Consider the following 10,058-nt stretch of genomic DNA (forward strand, 5'->3'; position numbering starts at 1 on the left):
CCTAGATAGTGAATAGAATGCTAAAGAAATAGGCATAGAAAGTGTTCTTTACAATACATTTTAATCAGTGTGTACAACTGTATTAAAAAAAAAATTAATTTAATATCAGATCGTCAGGTTTTATATAACCCATACATTTTTTTACCAGAACAATTTTTAGAAATAATGATTTAGGGAAAATAAGCATTGCGTAACAAAAAACGTATAAAACTAGCATAACTTTAGGAGACAGGTGAGCGCATACAAACATAAAATGTCTATATTTATATGAGGAACATTTTTCATCTGGGTGGTAAAACAGTTTTTAGCTGTCATCCCCCACCAGAGTTTTTGTAGCTTTATTGAAGAATAATTCCAAAGTAGAAAGTGCTGAATGGCAAAGAAAATGTTGTTTCATAGTCTGCAGTGAATATATTTGGTTTTCATAGCTCTCTATGCAGCTGGTCTGTTGTGTTTACTGCACCACTAGCCCACTAGTCTTGGATCTTGGATTTTTTAATTGTGTGTTTATCTCTCTCTCTTCTCTCTCTCTCTCTCTCTCTCTCTCTCTCTCTGTGTGTGTGTGTGTGTGTGTGTCTCTTTTTCTGCTGTGTGTATTTGTGATAATATCTTGGTATGATCTAAGTGTCCACAAAGAACTGAACTGTGTGTTTTAGGCGCGAGTGCAGACACCATTACACATTGCATTTACTAATGTCAGTGTAAGATTGTTATCCAGTTTGCTATGAATATGGATGAATTGCTTTGAATATGCAATCAGTGAGTGTGTGTGTGTGTGTGTGTGTGTGTGTGTGTGTGTGTGTGTGTGTGTGTGAGATAGAGAGAGAGAGAGAGAGAGAGAGAGAGAGAGAGAGAGAGAGAGAGAAAGAGAAAGAGAGCTTGTGGCTGTTGTATTCTCCAGTGTTTGCATTGTGTTTGGTATCAGGTAAGGGTCTGGCTCCTTCCTTCATTGTTGGCTGATAATGGTGCTTCATAAAATATGGATGACAGCAGATAAATGTTTAGTAGGTAGAGTGCAGGCCAACACTGGCTCAGAATAATTAGCAGCTGTTGAGAGACAGAGCTCAGCAGGGCCTCTCTTCACTCACCCAGGCCCCTCACCTCTTTCATGTAGTCCCAGTTTACGCCAGTCATTCAGCAACATCTACTGAATAAACCTTAGCAGCTATGCTTACTCAAAGACAACTTAGCCAGGCAACTGTAATATGTGACAATGATGCTGTTTAAAATAAACACAGCTACAATTGAATGCTGTACAGTAGTGGCTCAGTGGTTAATGTTCACCGGAGTGTCGTAACATTTTTACAGGTTTGTTGTTCTTATTGGCCAATCAACATAAAGTGAGTTTTAATGTCTAAGCAATTCATTTGACTTAAGAGTGGCTTATACTGATGCAGATGGAAATAAAAAGTATAATACATTGTAGCAGCTAAACAGATATATTTAATATCTGTAAACTACTCATGTTTAACTATTATAATGATAGTTTTCACTGTTTTCAGTCTGCACCATGAAGATGCACTTAACTGTTAATACCAGCTGTGTGTGCATAGTGCTATTATAGCAGTATAGCAGTATAATTATTTAAATAACTAATATTGTTTAAATCAAATATTTTACTTTTGTAGGGTATATTTATACTGGAGTGTCAGCAGTATGCAGGATTCAAGCATGTAAATATAAATAAATTAAATATATAAATAAATATTGTGTAAATTTGAATATTTTAAATATAGTATTGTAAAAGCAGACTTTCTTTAATGTGTATGCTGTTGAGAACTAAATAGCATGGACATTTACATTTGGCTTTGGAAGAGAAATGCTTCACTACTTTTAAATAATACATCTAGTAATAAACAATAAAAATGTTTGGTCATTCACAATCCAACAGAACTAAGTTATGAATGTTTAAGATTTTTTTTTACATAACCAGATATACCAGTGGGTGCTTGTCTGGGATATTATTTTTCTGACATACAGTATATCATATGGAATCCAAGAACATTGATCGTGGTTACTATAAACACAGTCTAATTCTTTTTTTATGCACATATAATCTTCTTTCACTAAATATTTAATGCGTCATGATATATATATATATATATATATATATATATATATATATATATATATATATATATATGAATATTCACCTTCACATGTACATCATTTACAGTAAAACTGGACTGAAATGTGTGTATGTATGATGCATAATTCTACATGAATTAAAAAGAATCTTTGATTTGCTTATGTTTATTAAACAAGTGTTTTATTTGCATCATGCAACAGCAGTTTAGAAATGTTTTTTTCTAAAATATTTGTCTCTAACATTACATAGTTTAGTCTTAAGGTTTTATTTATTCAGATGCAAATGTGGCTGAAAACATCAGAAACCTCCAAATCCTATCCTGCCAGGTCCAGCACAAGGTCAAAGGTCATAAATAGATCAAAGACATTGCATGCTTCTGCCAAATGCACAGCAGGTAGCAATGCAAGATCTCTTTCAAACACAAAATGACCAGCCTTTACAAAACAAGTCAGTCGGGATATACAAGAAAGTCTGGTCAGCAGCATGGCAGATGGATAAAGTACAGAGTCATTTAGAAAGAGCTTGTAGCTGGTGCACAGTCAAATGCATTAAGTGTTTCCAGCTGCTGGGGATTTGTGGCTGAGCTGAGTGATTGGAAGAGACTGTGAGATAATGTATGTGGTGCAGTGACAATGTTCTGAACTTTCACCCATAAATGTATAGACTTTCATTCAGGGCACTTTGTTGGCTGCATAAATCCTCACTCTGTTCTCAGTCAAAGCAGCTGGAATTATTTACCATGATAAGATACATGAGCAGTGTGCTTCAGTGCTAATACTAATACACTTAAATACAGTTGGGCAATCTAAAATACTTTTCCTATTACCATTCTGTAGCCAAATATAGGAAAACTAGTCAGACTGAAAATATAATACATTGTGAATAAATACATTTAAAGAAATAAAAAGTAGTAGATTTTTTTAGAAAGCTGAACATTTGACAGCAAAGCTTAAGGGGGAAGGGTACTGTAATCTTGAACTTTTAAAGCACAGCCTGCAGAATTTAGTGGAGAGGTTGGCAGGTTTCTTTAAAAAAAAATCCCACCCCGAAATACAGAAACATTTCTTATCTAAAAACTGAAATCTAAAAATATTCAATCACAGACAATAATACTTAAATAAATGTATTCATATATTTTTTGGGAAAACAAGGCAACATTGTCATGCATTTCTGATTCACAGTAAACTACTGTATATCTGCAATACATCTTCCTTTTTATTGTACAAATAAATGAAATACTGTATAGTTTTATACTTTATAAAGTTGTCACATCAAGCTCAAAAATACTGAACTGCATATCTCTGTTAAATTATAATTCGATTAATATTATAAAGTATTTAAAAACTTGTACTTTTGTTGTGTTTGTGTGTGTTTGTATGTGTTCTGTTCTGCAAAATAATAAAAAAGAATTATATAGCTATTAGTATTAAATGCTGTGTAAAGGACACAGGCTGCTCAAATTCAGTGTGTCTTAGCTTTATAAAATAATCTGACAGCATGTCTAGCCATCTTTCTGGTAAGGTACATTTAATTGCAGTTTAATAAAATTACATTATGAAAATCTACATAAAATCTTTTCCCCATCAGAAGCGCTGTTTTTCTATGTTTTCTCTACGGCATAGTGGACAGGTTATTATATAAAACCACTTCTGGTACAGACCACACCTAATTCTGGTTTAAATCAGAACAATTTATTACACCCTGACTGAGTTACTGATCAACTGAGGATGGATTTGGTCTGTAATTAATATCAATAGTTTGCTACAATGTCTTAGGCCTGCAGTTTGCATTAACAGTTTTTCATTTACGCACCCATCACGAACAGCACACCTCAAAATGCTGAACTGTGAAGAATTCTCATTTGAGTTAACGTCTCAGGGAGTTTTTCCTTGCCACAGTTGCCACTGCCTTTAGCTCTTTAGGAATTGGATAATATAGGCACTAAAGTTATTCATTCCAACTTCATAACCTCTTTTTCTTTGTAAAGCTGTTGTGAGATAATGTCCATTATTAAAAGTGCTATACAAATAAACTAAATTGAATTGAAATGACCTAGTGTAAAATTTGCAAAAATAGACAGCCTACTATATTAAAATGAAGATATAAAGCAAAAAAATGTTTTTCCACCTCTTGTGTCTATGTCCATTTTGGCCAATGTTTTCTTTTAATTTCTAAACTTGAAGAGTATTATTTTGCCATAAATTATGGATTACTATTTTCTGATTAATTTGACCACTAAACTAAATGAAATACACATTTTAAAGCAAAAGTGAGGCATCTGGGATTATCAGTGAATGTGTTACAATAAATTCAGCTTTCAACAATCATCTTCTTTTTTTGGGATACATTTTTTATATATTTATTATATATTAATTATTGCTTTCACATAGAAGGGCCATATACAATTGTATTCAACTGCTTCCTCAAAATGAACTAGGTTAACCCTCTGAACCCCTCCCACCCACCCCGAAGAACATCTGAATATCTTTCATGCCAAGATCTAAGAGTGGATAAATATTTATTGATGAAATAGTTACAAACTAATTAAATATTTACATTCTTATATAAGGCATATGTGAAATTCATATTTAAATAGATTTGTCAGTTTCCAAGAGCCATAGTCAAGCACCTAAATATTTGGATACACACAAAAACACACATATGCAAGTAATTAATGAAACATGCAGTGTTATAAGAAAATGTTCACTAATAGAATATGTGATGTGGATTGACACACTGGACTTGATTGCACTTTATATACTGTATATTATACCATATGTATATCTTAAATAGACAGCTCCAAAAGTAACAGGACCAAATTAACATCTACATGTTTTTTTATAGTTAAAAACGACACTTATTTAAAATTTCCTGGTGTTATAAAATGGGGATATTCATGTAAAGCGCCCACCATGCACGTCTCAGAGCTGGTAATTTAGTCAGTGTTGCGCTGTTTTATATAATATAAAGTAATCAACACCTTCTGATTTAACAAAATCAAGTATTTTGCAAGACCTAGATATAAAAAAAAAGAATAGCTGTTACACAAGACTTTTAATATAACTTTCTGTCTTATTACATAATCATTTTTATATTTGATTACTTAAACAAAACAAAACTAATGATTATAATCATGTTAAATTTGAAAAAGAATTGCATTAAATCACAATAGGTACATTGTGCAGATTTAAACAGCTCTACGTTTACAAAGAACTGATGAACATCAACTTGGCCTTAAACAGCCTTAATCTCTTTATCTTTCAAGTGAGATTCTCCAAAACAACTGTTCATGCTAGCCCTTTCTATTTTCCAGACTATAGCTGAGCTGCTGTCTGGCACTCTCTGTTTACCAGTGTGGATCGGGTGTCTTTGTTTAATAAGCAAGGGCATCTCCCCTCCTCAGAGGCAACCCAGTTCAGCTATCTCTCAGTCTGTCAGAGGGAGGGTCAGGCCTAAATGACCCTCCCCACTTGCCGTGATCAATTATTCACACCTCCTTCACCTGAGATGACTGACAACCTGTGTGTTAGGCTCTCTCTTGGTCTGTAACGAGGTGTGCTGCAGTGTATGACACTCATGCAATTTGTGCATGTAGAAACTCAAAATGCATATCTCATCTAAATAAAAAAAAGAAAATGGGGCAAGAATGCCAAATAAATTAACAAACTAACATGTCCATTACATCAACACGTAGTCAATTGAGCAAACTCAAAGTACAAATGAGGTGAGGAAATAATAACAGATATTTATAAGACAATATAATGTCCAGAGGCTATAGTCACATTTCTAGTCATATTTCTTAGTTTATTTTATTGTATTATATTTCATCTATTTACATGTTAACATTAGCATTCAAATTCAATTTACATTCATGGCTTTAAATATCAACATATAATTTCCTAAATATTACAAAAGATAAGATAAGATAAGATAAGATAAGATACAATAAGATAGGATAAGATAAGATAAAATAAACCTTTATATACATGCTAAAAAACTTTTGTAAGTGTGTGTGTGTGTGTGTGTGTGTGTGTGTGTGTGTGTGTGTGTGTGTGATAGAAAGAGAGAATTAGCAAGAGCAGACCACTTCTTTTTTATAATTGTGTAAATAATAATTATAATAAAATAATAAAAGTAATTATATATCTATTTTAAAACAAATAATTGTTTTAATTGTAGATCATTATTTATTTATTGTTTATTATTATTACTAGTAGTAGTAGAAGAAGCATGAGTATTTATTTGTTTATTACTGTGTGTAAGGATTTCAGATTTACTGTGATTCCAAACAAAAGAAAGCAGGTACTGATTAGCATTTAACAAATTAGTTTATTTATTTATTTACTATCATTCCATCCAGGTTACTGCTGCCAATTTATACCCAGAGTTCCTGTGAAATAGTTTTGAGAAAGAAATTATTCACCAAAGAATGTTATTAGTAAAGAAACGTGTAAACAGACTTATTTATTTACACTGTAGCAAGGGTTAAACTGCTGTATAATAAAAATAGAAAATCATACAATATTGGTGTAAGAGAGTGAGGTAATATGCTAGGAGTGCAGAAACCATTGATCATCATATAATAATTACAAATTACATTGTGTTCAATTTTTGTTCAAATGTGAGAGGAATACTACATGACTGACCACTAGTCATCCTGTGTTGCTTGTGAATGGATGAGAAATGTGTGCAATGATAATAAATGTAAATTAAATGTGTTCTACAATACGAAGCAAGGTTTGAGTTGTTATTAAAGAAATAGCTCACATTTATGTCATAGTATGCAGCAGTTTTACACAAGGCATTAATGTGTAAAAGGATCATTAACGCTTATCCAATAGAAGGTGGGCAGGGAAGGCCAACAGGCTGTTACTGGGTTAGTGTGCCTGCTTCAGTCCCTTTTCATTCACTGCCATTGGGTCAGTGCCTCTTCCTTTCAACCTGACTGGCTGGGTGAGCTCTTGTGGTTGCTACGAAGCTTGCGCAGCCAGAACCGGTGAGACCCTTTTTTTGTGAGTCTCCAGGCAGGATTCGTGCACTCAAGGATGTTTTGATGGGAGGTTCATAAATGTGGGATGAATGTGTATGAAAAAATGATATTAAGATAGAGGAAGGTGAACAGATACTGTGATGTGGGAGTGGGTGGAGGGGGGATCTTCTGACTGCAGGAAACAGAGCATGTGATTTTTCAGTCATGTGCTTATGTGCGTGTTTCTGTGCATGTGCTCTTGCATTTGATCATGCGTTTTATTTTGACACTAAAAGATAAGGCCACAGCCTTTATTTCAGCTTCTCTATACCTGGAAAAACACAGTAATGCCAAACTTACTCTGTTGCCAGTGGTGACTGTTGCCATCTGAACAGGACCAAGCGTCAGGACATACTTGGGTCACCTTGTATTTTTCTCCACCCCGTTTCAATAGAAACACACTAGCCCATGAAAGTGTGCCGTCACCAATCATACCAATCATTCATCTTTATTTTACTGCCTCTCTACCAGTGGTGGCATCATTGCATGGATACAAGTGGTGACTATTTACTACGAACACAATATTTGAAAAATCAGATGCCAGTTTGATGGATGGATGTTAACAAGTTTAGCTAATTGACCACATTAATCTCATGACAGGCCTAACTTGCATTAAACAATCCCCACAATATCTCTGTACATGTACATAGCATCACACTACTGGGTGTCCTCCAGAAAAATAAATGGGGTCCCTTTTTGGTCTGGTTTCTCTCATGCTTCTCCTTCATAACAGTTTATTTTTATTTTTTTTTTATTTTTTTGCCATTTTCACCATTGGCTTGATGATTTCAGAAACAAATTTACATCTAATTTTCTGTAAAGTTGCTCTGTGACAAGATCTATTGTAGTGAGTGCTGTGCAAATAAAAATGAATTGACATTTTGAGAGAAATGCTCCAATAAAGATATAATGCTCCAATTTCATTTTAATTGCTGATCTTTCTCAGCATTATTTCTATGCCACTATATTTGACTTATTTCCCATGTCAAACCTTTACACTTCCGAGACTGGTTGGATATATGTCAGTGGCCTTCGTCTGAACTTGTTCAAAACATTGGCAAAGCTCCAGCAAACTCCATGTGAACCCTGCTGCTGTCCCATTTGTGGGTTAGGAGTGAATGGGGCGGTAACCTGCATGGCCAATCGACAAAGGAACACAGTTTCACACTTTAAGGATAATAGTCTGCCTAAAGAACACTTATTATTATTATTATTATTATGTCCCCTGGTGGTTTAGTGGTTAAGCTGCAGCGCTCTCACCGCTGCGACCCGGGTTCGATTCCCGGTCAGGGAACCATCCCCAGCCACTCTCAGTGCCGGTCCCAAGCCCGGATAAATTGGGGAGGGTTGCGTTAGGAAGGGCATCCAGCGTAAAACATGTGCCAAATCAAAACGTGCGGAGGATCCGCTGTGGCGACCCCTAACGGGAGAAGCCGAAAGAAAGTTATTATTATTAAACCAATACTATAACAAAAAAACTATTTTCAATTCTTTCAATTGTTATTTACTTACCAATTAGCCATGGCATAATTTGCACACTTTTTTCCCCAATTAGCAGTGTTTTTTTGTGCATTGTGTATTGAATTCGTAATCTGTGGTAAGGTATAGTTTATTGTAATTGTACTGTCTTATAGTTATGTCATGTGTTGATATTCAGAATCAGAATCAGATATAACTTTATTGCATTTGTAATGCTTACACACACAAGGAATTTGACTTGGCATTAGGAGCTTCCAGTGTAGGAGTAGTACAGACATAATGTAACAGAATAGTAAACCAGACAGTTAAATAATGCAATATATACAGAGTAAAAACAGTTGTAAAATAAATGTACAGATGTTATTTACAAGTGTGCAGTTTACAAATGAACTATTGGATTGGATGTACAAATGTGTCAGTTATGATGGACAATGTGTAGTTACAAATATTTAAAATGTTCATGCTGAGTATAGCCTGCGTATAATCTTTAGCAATCAAATGAATTTGTCAACTTGAAATATTTCTTTATTTCTAAGGAAGTCCCTTGTGTTGCAGTAATGGGTGGGGGAGGGACATGCTTAAGTGTTTATGAGAAAATCTTGAGTCACACTCAGCCCCAGCTGTCCAAGTGTTTATTGATCTGTCATAGTCCCAGTGGGTGGAGAGGGCCAGACCTTAACATCCAACACCTGCCCTGCTTCTCTGGTGGAGCAGTGGTTGTTACAGAAGTTCGTTACAGAACTTCATAGAGGCATGAATAGAGCTGCAGCAAAGTATGCTCTAGGTTCTCGCTAGGTTCCCTAGGTGTAAATGTGTGTTTTTTGTGAGTGACAGACTAGCATCCTTTCCTGGATGTGTTTCTGTCTTGTGTCAACCGATCTTGGCCACCATCCCTGGATATTCTTATAAATTAAGTAAAACTAAATGACAGTACATTCGCAATGCAAATGAAAGCTTTCCACAGCTAATTATACATATGAATGGTATTCGTGACAAAATGTACATGTAATGCATAGCATGTTCATGTATTCTGTGATGTATGAGAACTCACTACCATCTAGCAGAACTGGCACTGTGGGAATTTCCCTACCACGTGCCTGCTCGCTAAAAAAAAAAAGAGGAGGCGGGATCAAAACAAACAACCTGATTGGTTACTGACCAACGTGTCTTAAAGGTATAGTCAAATAAATTGACTCGAGAAATCAGACTCTATAATCATGTGATCGACTGATATACAATGTTCCTATTGTATTGTTTATATATATATATATATATATATATATATATATATATATATATATATATATATATATATAAAAATATTGTGTGTGTGTGTGTGTGTGTGTGTGTGTCTAAACTTCCATGTCTAAATTTTCTAAATCACCGGTGGGTGAATTGTGTGGTGAATTGTGTGGTGTAGTGTTTTAATGTCCTATACAAGGCGTATTCCAATCTCAAGCA

The sequence above is a fragment of the Silurus meridionalis genome, chromosome 8 (assembly GCF_014805685.1).
Source record: "Silurus meridionalis isolate SWU-2019-XX chromosome 8, ASM1480568v1, whole genome shotgun sequence".
NCBI lineage: Eukaryota > Metazoa > Chordata > Actinopteri > Siluriformes > Siluridae > Silurus > Silurus meridionalis.